The sequence below is a fragment of the Podarcis cretensis genome, assembly GCF_951804945.1.
Source record: "Podarcis cretensis genome assembly, chromosome: 4".
Classification (NCBI taxonomy): Eukaryota; Metazoa; Chordata; class Lepidosauria; order Squamata; family Lacertidae; genus Podarcis; species Podarcis cretensis.
In genome coordinates this window covers 72,385,097-72,398,928 of record NC_137173.1, presented here as the reverse complement: position 1 = coordinate 72,398,928, position 13,832 = coordinate 72,385,097, and the positions used below count along the sequence as shown (strand labels likewise).

General features: G+C 41.9%; 1 long non-coding RNA gene across 6 annotated transcripts in view; it reads right to left on the bottom strand.

Annotated features, from left to right (window-relative positions):
- LOC307214359 overlaps positions 1 to 11,047 on the bottom strand; it is a 55,522-nt gene extending 44,475 nt beyond the window's left edge. For 2 of the 6 annotated variants that reach the window (XR_013837971.1, XR_013837972.1), the window contains exons 1-3: positions 10,922 to 11,047; positions 7,329 to 7,456; positions 5,711 to 5,788 (exon numbers count right to left, since the gene is read on the bottom strand). This is a non-coding gene — a long non-coding RNA (uncharacterized lncRNA). Of the gene's footprint in view, positions 1 to 924; positions 1,640 to 2,179; positions 2,299 to 4,623; positions 4,736 to 5,710; positions 5,789 to 7,328; positions 7,457 to 10,921 lie in introns of those variants that run through there. The other 4 variants (XR_013837973.1, XR_013837970.1, XR_013837974.1 and 1 more) reach the window with 4 other exon arrangements.
- Between the last annotated feature and the right edge of the window lie 2,785 nt (positions 11,048 to 13,832).

Here is a 13,832-nt window from a genome sequence, read left to right as displayed (position 1 = left end):
TGCCAGAGAATGGAGATTTTCCATTCTTGGACAATATCTCACTTTCTAGGGTGTGGTATAAATGTGGGGGGGGGGATGAAAAGCCATAAATGACGCTGTAGTTTCCACAAGTGAAGTTAAATCTAAGAATAAATGTGCCTAGTGTAGCAAAGCAGACTTCCCAGAAGATGTTACATCAGTAGGACACAAAGGACTCCAGAGCAGCCTCACGAAAATCAATATGACTGCAAAGCAAGTAATTTGAGGGGAATGACAACATTCTTAATGCTTTTCTTTTGTAGATATTAGTTGTGCACCTAATAGAATTTTGATCACATTACAGAGAACATTAGAGGGAAAATGCATTAGAGCTTAATGCATTCTGTTTGGGTAGCCACTGCTATGGCAACAATCCCATTATGGATGAACAAAAACTGGTGCATTAGCCATAGAAGCAAAAAGGAAATTGGTGCCTGTTTCAGCCACCAAAAACAGCTATCACTTCATGCGTTGAATTTTCACATAAAAGCTAGTAAATTCAGCATTCATTTAACAAAAATAAATACATCATTTTTCAAGCATGTATAAATTAGATACACACCAATTGTTGTTTCCGGACCCCTCTCTCTCATTGGCATGTTCACCTATGTAGTCAGACTGGAACTATCACATGTTCCATCCTCTGTATTTTACCTTGTGCTGGAGTGCTGATCTCTGTCATGAAGTACTCTTTAAGCCCCAAATTTTGACACACAATACCCAATTTTCAGACATTTCCAGTAGATGTGATGTCATATGCCACATGTGTACTGATTCTAAGCTTTCTAGGTCATTTAAAAGTGTTTTCAATTAAATTATATACTATAAACCAAAACAGAAAAGAGGAATCTAACATACAAATTCTTATGGTTGGTTCATAATCAGATGAGACTAACATAAGGGGACCAGTAACAAAAAGTATTATTGTGATGCCCAGATTTCATGCATTGGTAGAGTTAAAGAGTTATGCACAGCTTTTGTAGTGGTGTAAGTAATAAAGTCCCATCATATGGCATAAAGATGTTCCAGGTTTGCCAATCCATCTGAGACTTCCCAAGTATGCATTATTATTTTCTGAAAATGCCAAACATTTTTGTACCACAGTGATAGTTGTAAACTTTGCAATGTTTTCCACTTTTGCACAAGAGAAATGCTAGCTGCTGCAAACAGCAAGCTAAAAGTTCTTTTGAATGTATAGTCATTTGCTTCCTTGCCCCATAGATTTACAAACGATAGCTGTGGATTCATCTAAATTGTAATCTTGAGAATCTTTAAAAAATTGTGGTGTGCTTTGGACCAAAATATGTGTACAGTCCCATCATAAATGAAAGTACAGTATGTTCCCCATGCCTCATAAGCTTTGTAGTTCATGTTATAAAAGACCTTAATTATTATGGAATACTGTTCTTGACTCCTGGCTTTGAGCATGAGGTGTACATATGTCTTGTTTCAGACTTCTCTGGCAACCATCTTGGTCAATCCAAAGATCTTTATCAAGAATATTGATGTTGAAAGTCCCTGTTCCTGATTGAGCTTGAAGAGAGCTGTGGGTGTCCTGACCACCAATGGATCAACACAGATCACCAGACTAGAAGTCTCAAGAGAAGACACCACTACACATCTACGGGGAGGACAAAGTAGTTTAAAAGGCTCTCAGAAAGATTGCTTTTGCAGATGGACTGAATGGACCCAAAAATGTTTGAGCTGTATATTAATGGCACTTCATTGTAAACCATTGTAATGGTCCTCCTTGCTAGCACCCAGGGAAAAGGAACCCATTATGCCCAAGGTGGGTTTCATGATTTGTTTCATTCCAAACAAATGATGATCTGTAGCCAATGTTTGTTCTTGGCTAACAGGCTGTGGTTTGTTTTACTCAAACAAATCTACTTTCTGGTTATATCACTAAGCCAGGGATTGTGGATTGTTTCTCCTGTGCACTAGCAGGGAGGGGGAAACTGGCAGAGATCAGAAAAGTCCCTGGCAAGCCATTTGCTATAGTGACTGCAAAGTCAATGCTTCCTTGCTTAAGAATCTCCATGCAAAGAGCTCTTCTCAAGCTTGAGGTCCCAGCATCCAGCCAGCATCCAGTCTCATGATTCCCATCCATCCATCCATCCATCCATCCATCTGCCCATTTGTCTATTAATTTCTAAACTACATCTTTTAAGTTTTGAAACTGAAGTCAGTTCCTTCCTGATTTCTCAGAATCTCCTTTAGTGGCTCTGGGTTGAAACATGACTGAACTATGCAAAGTTCTGCTCATACTCAGCAGAGGGTCTACAGAGCAAAACAAAACCCAGTTAGAGCCATTTCTGCACTTAGGGAGTCTATTTGGACTACACTGGCATATACCTTAATAGATGCATAGGTTTCACTGGAACTAAATGCCATTTCAGCACACGAGGACTTCCGGGTTGGCGCCATCGCCGAATGGCGGACTCCCTCCGAGCTCCGGAGGGAGCCTGCTCAGCAGGGGCTGGGTTCTACCGTGCCGGCGACGCGGGGACCCTTAAAAACCATGGGCGCTGAAACCCATGGGCATGGTGACTCGGCGGGCACCGTTTGCGCCCCCCGACCCACGAAGGAGCCTTTTTAAAGGCTGCGGAGCGGGTGACGGGGGGGGGTGCTGTGAGTCCTCCGCTTCCCCTGCCGAGCGAAGCCGCATGCCATTCGACGGAGAGCGCTGACTTCTTCCATTGAAAATTTGGACTTTAAAAGAATAACCCGTGAGTAATTGGAACTTGGATTAAAAAAGGGGAAAAATTCTTTTTAAATTTGGAGCAAGCGGGGGAGGTGCAAAAAGGACTCCCCCCTGTTGTAGAGGAGCTAAAACAAAGGATTTGACAACTAAGATCGAGCGCAACCTTTTTTTTGGATAAAGTTATTAACTTCGCGATGGAAAATTATAAGACGGCTGGAGGAGAAAAGTGGAATGTGAACGAAAATGCAACCCCCCCCCCCGGAAACCCCAGGAGCGATCCGTAAGAGCGCCGGGAGAGGAGAAATAGAGGTTTTGATAGCTGTCAAAGGAGCTGTCAAAGCGGAAGAACAAAAAGAGAACTTTGTTACGAGGACTTTGCTGGTCACATTTGTTACAAATTGGATATAAATTGTTTAAAACAAGGAATAATAAATTACTTTGACTGTTGGGTCTGATCGGGAAGGAAACTGAGTTATTATAATCCCTCTAGAGGAGCTGTGGGACACTACAAGTATTGTTGGCATTGAATTTGAATAGGACTTTTTATCGCCTGGGAAACTGCAGAAATGGAACACTATTTTATCTACAGAGGTATACACACTAAAGGAGACAATAGATTTATCTATTGAAGAATGGAAGGGACTTGACGTAATGTTTTGTTCCTGAATAACAAAGCCTCTGCAGAGGAATTAGAAACTTTTTGGAATTAGAACATTTCTGCAGGAGAGCAGGGGAAAAAAAAAAAGAGGAGGAGAGAGAACAATAGAGAACAATAAGAACAACAAGAATAACAAGAACTGGATAAAGTTGGAAGATAGACTCCTTCCAAGATCGGACATGTGAAATCAAAGATGACCAAAAGACGGCAAAGACTAATAAAAAGACGGCAAAGCGGATTGGTGAAGGACTGTGGTTTAGATGTGGGAGCTCCAGGATGACAGTAGACATTGACGGACATTGGGAACGCAACCGGGAAGGGGGGGGAGGGAAATTTGGAATCCAAAGGGTGTTAAATTACATTTTATTCTTTTTTCTATTTTTCTGTTTATCTTAATCTGTATTGCATATTAAAGAGGGGAACTCGCGGAAGGGAACAGGTCGATTTTAGGGGATGGGAAAATATTTTTTAAATTGGGCCAATGATAATAATTTTAAAATTTGGGGTAAGAATTTGCTGAATCTATTTGAAAGAACTGGAATACAAGAGGGGGAGGGGAGGGGAAGTCCTGGAAAGAAGCCAATGAAAATAAGGTTCTAAATTTGGATGTTTTTCTTTTTTTGTTATATTTGAAAATCTTTAATAAATATTATTTTAAAAAAATAAAATAAATGCCATTTCAGCACACATAGGAAAGAAGACTTGACATATGCCGGATATCACTCAATTAATCGTGACGTGAACTTCATGTAACTAAAAAATGATGAGACAAAAGGCCTTTTGTCTCATCTCAAAGCAACGCCCACAAATATAGCAGATGTGAATGCCTGCCTCAAACTTAAACATCAGACAAGAACTTCACCCTACCTAAGACTTCAGGCATCAGGCTTTTCCTTCATCAGCTGTATTGTTCGTTCCACATTATTTTAAGCTTGTTGTATTTAGGGCTGGCTCTTTCTGATATGATCTTATTCCTTGGGGCAGTCTATGTCAACATGCAAACAGGAAGGCAAAGCCCAGGGTTTCTGAGATATGATGTGGGTGATCTTTCTCTTCATGTTTTGACATATCCATGTGGAAATCCTGAAAGGGGCCAGGTGTGCATTGCTTTTACTTTGATCTGCTACAAATGTGTGTGCGTGTGCATGCGCCATGGTCTGCAGAAGCCTGAATTCTGCATTGCCACACCCACGTACCTGTCTCCACAGCAGATGGGGAGTTAGAGCATCACTGTGGCATCAGCTCATGCGATGTACTCTTTATTATCAAACTGTTAACACTGGAAAGAAATGAAGATTCACTGGAAGTGGGGATTCTGAGCGTGTTTTAAGATAGCAACCTCATATTCCCATTTGCTGCAAAGGTTGAAAGAATAATAATCAAACCCATTTATTGCTAAAGGAAATTGCCCATTGTAGCTTCATCCTAAAGATAATGACCGCTCCCCACTTAAAACGGGGGGCGCCCTTTGCGTGGACGCGTGCAGCCCTGGATCTGGAGTGGCCCCATCAGCATAGGCTTTGCCTTCCCTCAGGTGGGATACCTGGAGGTCCCCGCCTACCCCAGTGAGTTGTCCAATCCCACCTGGGGGAAGCGTTGCCAGGGAAACCAGGCCAGGTATGGGGAGGGATTACCTGCCCACACAATAGAGGGTGGATCTTACCTGGTAATCCTCACTTGGCTCCAGAGCTTCTCCCACCCTACCCACCCTCAGTTAATGTCTTCTTTTGCAGGTTAACTTTTCTTCATAGGTTTTGCAGGTTAACCTGTCTCCACAGGTATGCGGGCGCTGCTACGATAAGGTCGCTGTTAAAGGGCCAGAAAGGAATTTCCCTGCATTGGCAGGTTTCGCCTTTCCCGTAGCAAAACGTCACAACTTTGGCAGTATCAGGCCTTGGGCGGAATCCTTTAGTCCATCTTCCTCTTTGCGGCGGCGATACCAGGGTTCCCCGTTAAAGGGGTTTTTGAAGGGAGGGTTTGGCCGTACGCCAAAAGGTCATCATTGCTGTCCCCTGCGGCGGCGTAACGGGGGCGGCTATCTCTGCTTGAACATACGTTCTCCAGAGCCGGCCCATCCCCCCCCCACACACATTGGATAACCCTGATGCTCCCTAGGTCCCCGGCTGGGGACTGGGGAGGGAGAACGCCCAATGCCTGAGCCAAGGTCTACCCACATTTGAAATTTAATAAAGTTGTGGCCAATTTAATCCCATAGCCCGTTGTCTAGAGTCGTTATTCCACATGACGGGGGGGGGGGGACCACTCGGGATCTGGGGACTCCACCTGTCCACGCAATGGTATAATTTGAGCTCTGAAAATTCAGAATTTACCTGCTCCTTCCTTCTTGGATTAATGGGCAGTCTGGATCTTAGTTATCCACTGGTCTTTGCTCTGATGCAGACCTAATGCTGCATCATATCACAGCATATCCAGAAAAACAGCATATCCAAGTACAATTTAAAACAATACTTACTGATTTACGTAAGATAAAAATGCATCTTTAAAAAAGAACTTAAATGTGAATTTCTATGCAGATTTTTAAAAACAAAAACCCAATGCATAAACAGGATCGAACGGGCTGATTTGTGGACCCATACAAAATGGCCTAGCCTTGTTATAGATTGATTCAGCTATTCCTGTGGCATTCTTTATAGAGTTTATCAGCAACCGAAGAATGATCTCAGCCATGCAAAGCTTATTGTTGAAACAGAAATGGAGAAAGATACGGTATAGTATGAGAATTGTGAGGAATACACATCTAAAGCATCTTGATATTATTATAACATTCCATCACTCTTATTCTTTTCATATTTCTGTTTGTCTGTCAACTCAACAGCCTCCCTCAGGGGGAAAAAAACAGCTGGGGGTCTGACATATATTTGGAATGTATTTTGTTTTAAAGAAAAGTGAACCAACTTTAACACTCATGCGTTCAGTAGCCCCATTAGAAGCACCTCTCCTGGGAGAACTTGGGTTACATGCATGTTCAGCCCACAGTGCTATCTGATTATTCCCAGCTGCTAGATTTGTGTCAGATGATTTCTAAACACTGGGTAGTCCATTTGGACTTACAGTAGGCTTTAAGTATTCAGATTCCTATATGACAGAATTTAAACAGATCTGGTCTCAAGACTATTGTTAATAACACTTAGCCAATAAATCTGATATCGAGCTGTGTAATTCTTTTCAAAGACAACACCACTGAACTCTTTACCTTTCTGGTGCAGATGACAAAATGAAACCAGATTAAAAGCAATTTTACATTAAAAATACACGTCCCAAGCAACCAAAACATTTGAAAAAGGCATTTCATACATAAGACTAAGTGTATCTACTGCTATGGGAGGTATATCTTCATGTGTATGCCACTCATTCTTTAGATGCTAAATCTAGAACATATCTAGCACAGGGTGGTTCCAGATGACCAGTTTACTGAGCATTCATCTTGATTTGTTTCCAGGTAGATACGACAATGCTGGCTATTTAAGGAGAATTTATTTGTATTTGTTTATGGTAAGGTTAGATGACGGTCATATATGCACTATACATACATATGAATTCACATTAAACAATCATGGTCCCAACCCCCCAAGAATCCTGGGAACTGTAGTTTATTAAGGGTTCTGAAAGTTGGTAGGAGACCCCTGTTCCCCTCACAGAGCTACAGTTCCAAGAGTTCCCTGGATTGATCGGTAAACCACTCTGGGAATTTGAGGTCTGAGAGGGGAACAATGGTTTCCTCACAACACAGGAAGCTGCCTTATACTGAGACCATAGGACCATCTAGTTCAGTATTGTTGACATGGATTGGTAGCAGCTCTCCATATGTATATCAACCAACTGCATCTTCATGGATAGATTACATGAACATTCTCCATGAGAATGTTGCGTGACCATGGGGAATGCACACAAGGACTGGTAGTTATGCATATTAACCACTCCACTTACATTATGCTTAGCTTATAAATATGGAGAGAAGTGATGGAAGAGGTAGGTAAGAAAGAATCTATATGAGATGGATACCAAGTATTAAACATGGCAAGTTGGAAGCAATCATAGTTGGCTTCACCATACTCCTAAAATGAACAGAAAGAAACATTTTTATTTATACATAAATTAATCTAGTTTGGTAAAACCATTCTCTTTCATTTATTTTCCTCATACTAGTTTTAGTCTTAAATCTAAAGAAAAAGCACTAGTCCCGCAATTATTTCATCCTTGTTAATGCAAACTTTGAAGCAAAGTGTGTGTGTGTGTGTGTGTGTGTGTAGTGTAGTGTAGTGTAGATTTGAGCAATGACACTTGCAAGACTATTTAAAAAATGGGACCTTTGGAAGTGGAAATGGTAGTCATATATTGGAGATACTGACATATAGTTTTCGAAAGGCCATTCCTTCTGAAGTAAGTACAAAAGAAATGGAAAACTTATGGTTCAAAGCAACATCCCCAAAAGAACAATGAAACCCTGCAACACTCAAAATTGGGAAACAATGTGGAAATTATGACTGTTTTATGAACTTTTATATTAACTGGAATATTTCAGGTATGTCTGAAAGATTTTACTGGGTGTTTTTTATTGGGGAACAAATGAGAGAAATGTAACTACAATGTATAGGTGTCTATATGAATCCGTTTTGTTTCCACCATTTTGCTTTGCAAAATTCCCAGTAACCACGTCAGAAATCATATGCATAAACTACAGTGAGCTCAAGACGGGGAAAGTGAGCTAGCACTGACATCTTATTGACATTACTGAGTCCGAACTATTTTAAATGGATAAAAGAATAAAGTAAGTTGCACTTGTTTAAATGGATCTAAATATCTCTGGATTAGAAGCTACCCTAGTAATCCATCAGAGCCCATAAACTTGTGATGTGGATTACAGCAACTAGGTGCACATAGAATAATCTGACTTCAGAACTGTGTGGATATATTTTTAATCCCCCCAACCAGGAGCCACACATGGTATGTACTCATACCAGCACTACACACTATGTTTTTAGTGAAGATACACACTAAAGATGTAAAAGGATGAGTCAGTCCTCCTCCATTTTAAATGGGAATGCCAGAGCTCTTACAGAACATGAATATGTGAATGGCCAAACTAGAAAATGAAACTTGTGTATGTATAATGTCAACAGTTGCCTTTCTTTCTTTTAAAAATGCAAGTAGAATCTGCTGGGGGATCATTATCATGAATGCTAGAAGTGGGGAAGGTGTTTTAACCCTTCCCTTCCCTTATGCTGCCCCTTTAAAAGGAATTCCCTTTTGTTGCTAAACTAGAATATCCTTCCAATGAAAAGGCCAGCTTAAGAAGGAGTGAGCTTTGCAAGGACCACAGCAGGAGAGGAGAGTGTTAAATCCCCCCCCCAAACACTTACTGTGATCTCTACAATTAGCCCCGCACCCAAAGCTGAAATCATTTGCATCTTGCACACATTAAGTGCAAATTTGCATTCAACTTCCTACTTCATTTGGCCCTCTGATACTTTTAAGTAAAAACATCAGTGATTGAACCTGGATATTTATGCAATCCAACCATATGGCCATTGCTTGACTGATGGGAGCCTCCTCAACAAAAGACAATGGACCAAGTAAAAATGCTTTGGGATTTATACATGCCTTATACACTCTTTGTTGCCCATGTCCAAATTACAGAGTATGATGGCCTAGAAATCCAAAACCAAAGGATATACTCAAACGTGTTTTTCTTTCAATGAGCTTTGTTTTAATAAATACTTACTTTCGACCTGATTCAGTTCATGGTTTCACCATTCTTCAATAAGCATATCAAATTGGTTGTTTTTATTTTTATTTTGGTCTTGGTCTGCTTGAATATAAATATTACTTTAGGAGGCATTTTGGATGCTTGTTTGCAGCTAATATGCATACCATGCACTAGGTATGTCATAGCGAGAGTATGATATAAAACCGTGTGAGACCTCCTCTTGTCTATGCAAGCTAGCTGAAGTTGGTAGCTACTCAGCTTTGCAAAGCAAAGTGGCAGCACAGCTGAGCAAACACAGCAGAGAAGTGATGAAATAATCAGAAGTTGGACAAAACTATTTGTGTTGATAGGCAAAGGGGAGGGAACCCATAAGGGGGTAAGACTCCTATTGCAGGAAAGTCTGATTCTTAACATATCTGTTAGCCAAATGTTTCCTACAATCTGGAACAACTTTTGCTCCCCAACGCGTTCCCTTTGGCTTCTCCGAATGGTGACTCAGAGTTTGTGAAAGAATAAAATGCAGCATCTGCTGAGGTTGCAGCCTTGGAAACTGTGGCACCTATTAAGGCACTGTAATGAAAGTGGAGTGCATCAAAACTGTGGATAAAATTAAATTGGAAGCTGATATGTTTAGACAAAGGGCCAGAAGCAGATCTTGAAGGAGAGTAGAGAAAGCTCAGAGCACTTCAAACAAGGATATAGAAAAGGTGGGGAACCTCAGGATTGCGGCCTCCAGCCCTCTCTGTTTGGCCCTCGGGAGTTTCCACAAGCCATGCCCAACACAGGCCTTGCTTTATGCCACAAGTGTTCTTGTCTGGCTGCAATATGCCCTAGACCCTGATAATGCCTTTAGGTTGACTGGAGGGAGAATAGAGAAGGATAAAGGGTAAAGGGACCCCTGACCATTAGGTCCAGTCGCAGATGACTCTGGGGTTGCAGCGCTCATCTCACTTTACTGGCCGAGGGAGCCGGCGTACAGCTTCCGGGTCATGTGGCCAGCATGACTAAGCCACTTCTGGCGAACCAGAGCAGCGTATGGAAACACAGTTTACCTTCCCGCCAGAGCAGTACCTATTTATCTACTTGCACTTTGATGTGCTTTCGAACTGCCAGGCTGGCAGGAGCAGGGACCGAGCAACGGGAGCTCACCCCGTCGCGGGGATTCGAACTGCTAACCTTCTGATCAGCAAGTCCTCGGCTCTGTTTAACCCACAGAGCCACCCGTGTCTCTGAGAAGGATATTATTTTATATTATTATTATTATTATTATTATTATTATTATTATTTTATATGTCACTTTTCAGGAAAACTCTCACCTGCTATATTCCTGGGGAAATTATTTCCCTGGCCACAACTAGGCTGTGCACAAAGAGGACACAAAAAGTGTTCAACTAAATTTGGATCCCGAAACTTAAGAACAGCCATTTGTACTTGGGGTACTTCATGGCAAAATTGTGGGTGCAGCCCAAATGCTACACCCTTGCTATGACACTTAGAGGGAGGGAGGGAGGGAGGGAGGGAGGGAGGGAAGGAGGGAGGAAGGAAGGAAGGAAGGAAGGAAGGAAGGAAGGAAGGAAGGAAGGAAGGAGAGACTTGCTGCACCATTCAGACCCCAAATCTTGCCGTCACAGGACCACAGGAAGCTGCCTTATACTGAATCTGACCTCTGGCCCATCTAGCTCAGTACTGTCTGCACAGACTGGCAGCAGCTCTCAAGGGTTTCAGTTGGGAACCCTAACTAGAAATGGCAGAGTTGACCCTGGAACATTCTGCAGGCAAAGCAGATGCTCTTCTGCTGAACCAGCCTTCTCACCCACTTTCACATTGGTATTTGAAGCTGGTCACTCCAGCCTGCTGAAGAGGGTTACTGGTGCCAGTTAAGTTGCTTTCTTTGGCAGGGAGCAAAGTCTAGCATCTCTGTTCCAGTAGCCAGATAAAGGGATGCTGGCACAATATAGAATGTTTACACAGCAATCGCTAAGGTAGAAGCGCAGCTTTAGACTGGCTTGCACGCAGTTCCATGAGATGGCAAGGCTTTATCATTGGTCATTATCTTGTTACATTTGTATGTGGGACCATGCCATGGGGTTTAGATTATATGAAGAGCAAAACAGCTTCTGCTATGTATAGAAACCGAAGGTCCCCCCCCCCTTAAAGAGTTTAGTTCACTCCATATGCTTGAGCACAAAGAGCACAATTCAGCCAAAGGTAAGCACTGATTTCCATGAGAGACATAAACACACCTGGAAACGTTCACTTGGACAATCTAAAAATATAACGTGCCGTGATAAATATTTAGCTTTCAAGCTGATTCTGTTCACAGTTTGGACACTTCTCCAATGAGCACATCAGATGTAGTTAATAAAACAATAGCCAGTACTTTTTCTTTCTTTCTTTTCTTTTTGGTCTATTTCTATATAATCTAATAGGCAAGTTTCAAAGGTTGTCCCTATGTAATTAATTCCTTCGCCTTTCTTTTTTAAGTGTGTGTGGATTTACAATCAATATATACATAATGCATGTGCAGCCACATTTGCATAAGTAAGCAATTTAGTTTAAACTTTATTGTTTTTAATATGTTGGCGGGAGGGCTTCCCACTCAACATGTGCTCCCAGAAGTCGTTCCGAAATCCATTGTCTTCACAGTTCATGGCTATGACTGAAGCTTTAAATTGAACCATTATGGGATGAATGGAGAAGAAAAGAAAACTGAATGGAGATCCTTTCCACACTTTTTTTTTTTTGGGGGGGGGGAGGACTACATGAAAGACAGATCACGGTAATGTATTCCCCAGGGGAGGATTTTTGCTTGATTAGGTGTGTGGTGGCCTCTAGTGGTTCATCTTTGTAGAGAAACTCAATACAGCTACTGTCAGCTGGCCTGAGAATTTAAAAATATAATGAACAAGATCAACAGTAAAATCCTATGTACCCTGAAGTAGGCTTTGTGGAACTCAGGGGGACTTATTCTAAGTAAACATGCATAGCATATGGCTTCAAGGGTAGCAGAAGAGTCGGGATGTAAGAAGACATCATTTCCCATTCTGCCTTGTATTCGTTGCAAGCTGCAGCGTTTCTGTTCCACTGACATTCATCTTCTGCCGAAATTTGCATTATTCGTCTCACTGCTGTGGCAAGGCTACACGACTTATGTAACTGAAATATACTCGGAGTCGAGTGTGGATTTCATGCTCTTTATTCAGCTCATAGTAGCGAGGAATGAAAGTTCCCCCCAAATATCTGCTTTATATACATTATTTACACAATGGGCCACACATGATTGGCTAATTCTGGGATTCTCCTGTAGGTCAATCAGGTTGCGGATTCACTTCCACTTGGAGCTGGATTGGGTGGCTCCTGAAGACCAATCAGACTGCTGCATTCTGGATCCTATTGTTCTAGGTCCAATCCGACTGCTGCATTTTGGATCCTATTCAACTCAGTACATAACAGTAACTTACTCCCAAGCAGGTGGGAAGTACTCAGTGACGTATTATTTGTGGACTGAAAGCAACTGCAATAGTGAATACGGATCGCATTCGCTGGCTTAAGAACAAAATAATATAAGAAGAGCCTTTGGGATCAGGCCAATGACCTATCTAGCCCAGCATCCTGTTCTCAAAGTGGCCAACCAGATGCCTGTGGGAAACCAGCAAGCAGGACCAGAGCACAAGAGCTCTCTCCCTTCCTGTGGGTTCCAGAAACTGGTATTCAGAAGCATTACTGCCTCCAGTTGTGAAGGAAAAGCACAGTAGCCTTCAACAGCTCCTCCCTCTATGGAGTTTCATCCTGGACATGGGATGAATAAGCAAACAATAGGAATTCCCACTCCTATTTCTGTTTTCATAGGAATTCGCCAACATCCCTACAGGCTAGACAACCACCACTATGCTTTTCTGAAACTGGAACCAAGAATTGTCAGAAAGACTGACTGCCAAAAAGTTTCATTGCTAGGATGTACAAGTTTGGTGAAATATTTATAGCATTCCTTTGAAAACCATCAGTAGCACTTTCATAACATGATGGCGATCTTAGAAGTGACATTGAGATTTTGAAGTGCAGAAATTGGAGCTGAAACTGGAGGTTCCTCTTTAAGGTGAAACCTTGGTTGGAATGTAGAGGTACTCTGGGGATCAATCTTTGTTTTCAGAAGAATAAAATCACTTCACTTTCAGAGTATGTAAGAAACGCTATCCGAATGGAGGAAACAAAAGCCTCCAGAGGCACAATACTTCAGAGATAGCCTACACTCTTCCCCATATTCCTCCTGCTTATGAAAAAAGCAAGTGTAAGGAAAATTGAACACTGTTTGTTTTTTTTAAACAACAACAACAGCAACAACAACAGCAACAGCTACTTGTCCCTGGCTCTTGCCTTTCATGCCTGCTTGTCAATAGAATTTGGTCCATTAGATTAGTCCATTAGAATGGGTCACTTTCCCCAATCCTGCATCCCATGACAGCACAAATTACTGGGTATCTAAGGAAAGTGGGACTTAGGACATCCCTTGAGTGAAGTCAGTAAGATGGCAGGACTCTTATGCTCAGAAGTGACCCACAACAATGAGAAATCCCAGAGACAAAAGTGTAAATGAAGAAGAAGAAGAAGAAGAAGAGTTTGGATTTGATATCCCGCCTTTCACTCCCCTTCAGGAGTCTCAAAGCGGCTAACATTCTCCTTTCCCTTCCTCCCCCACAACAAACACTTTGTGAGGTGAAACATCA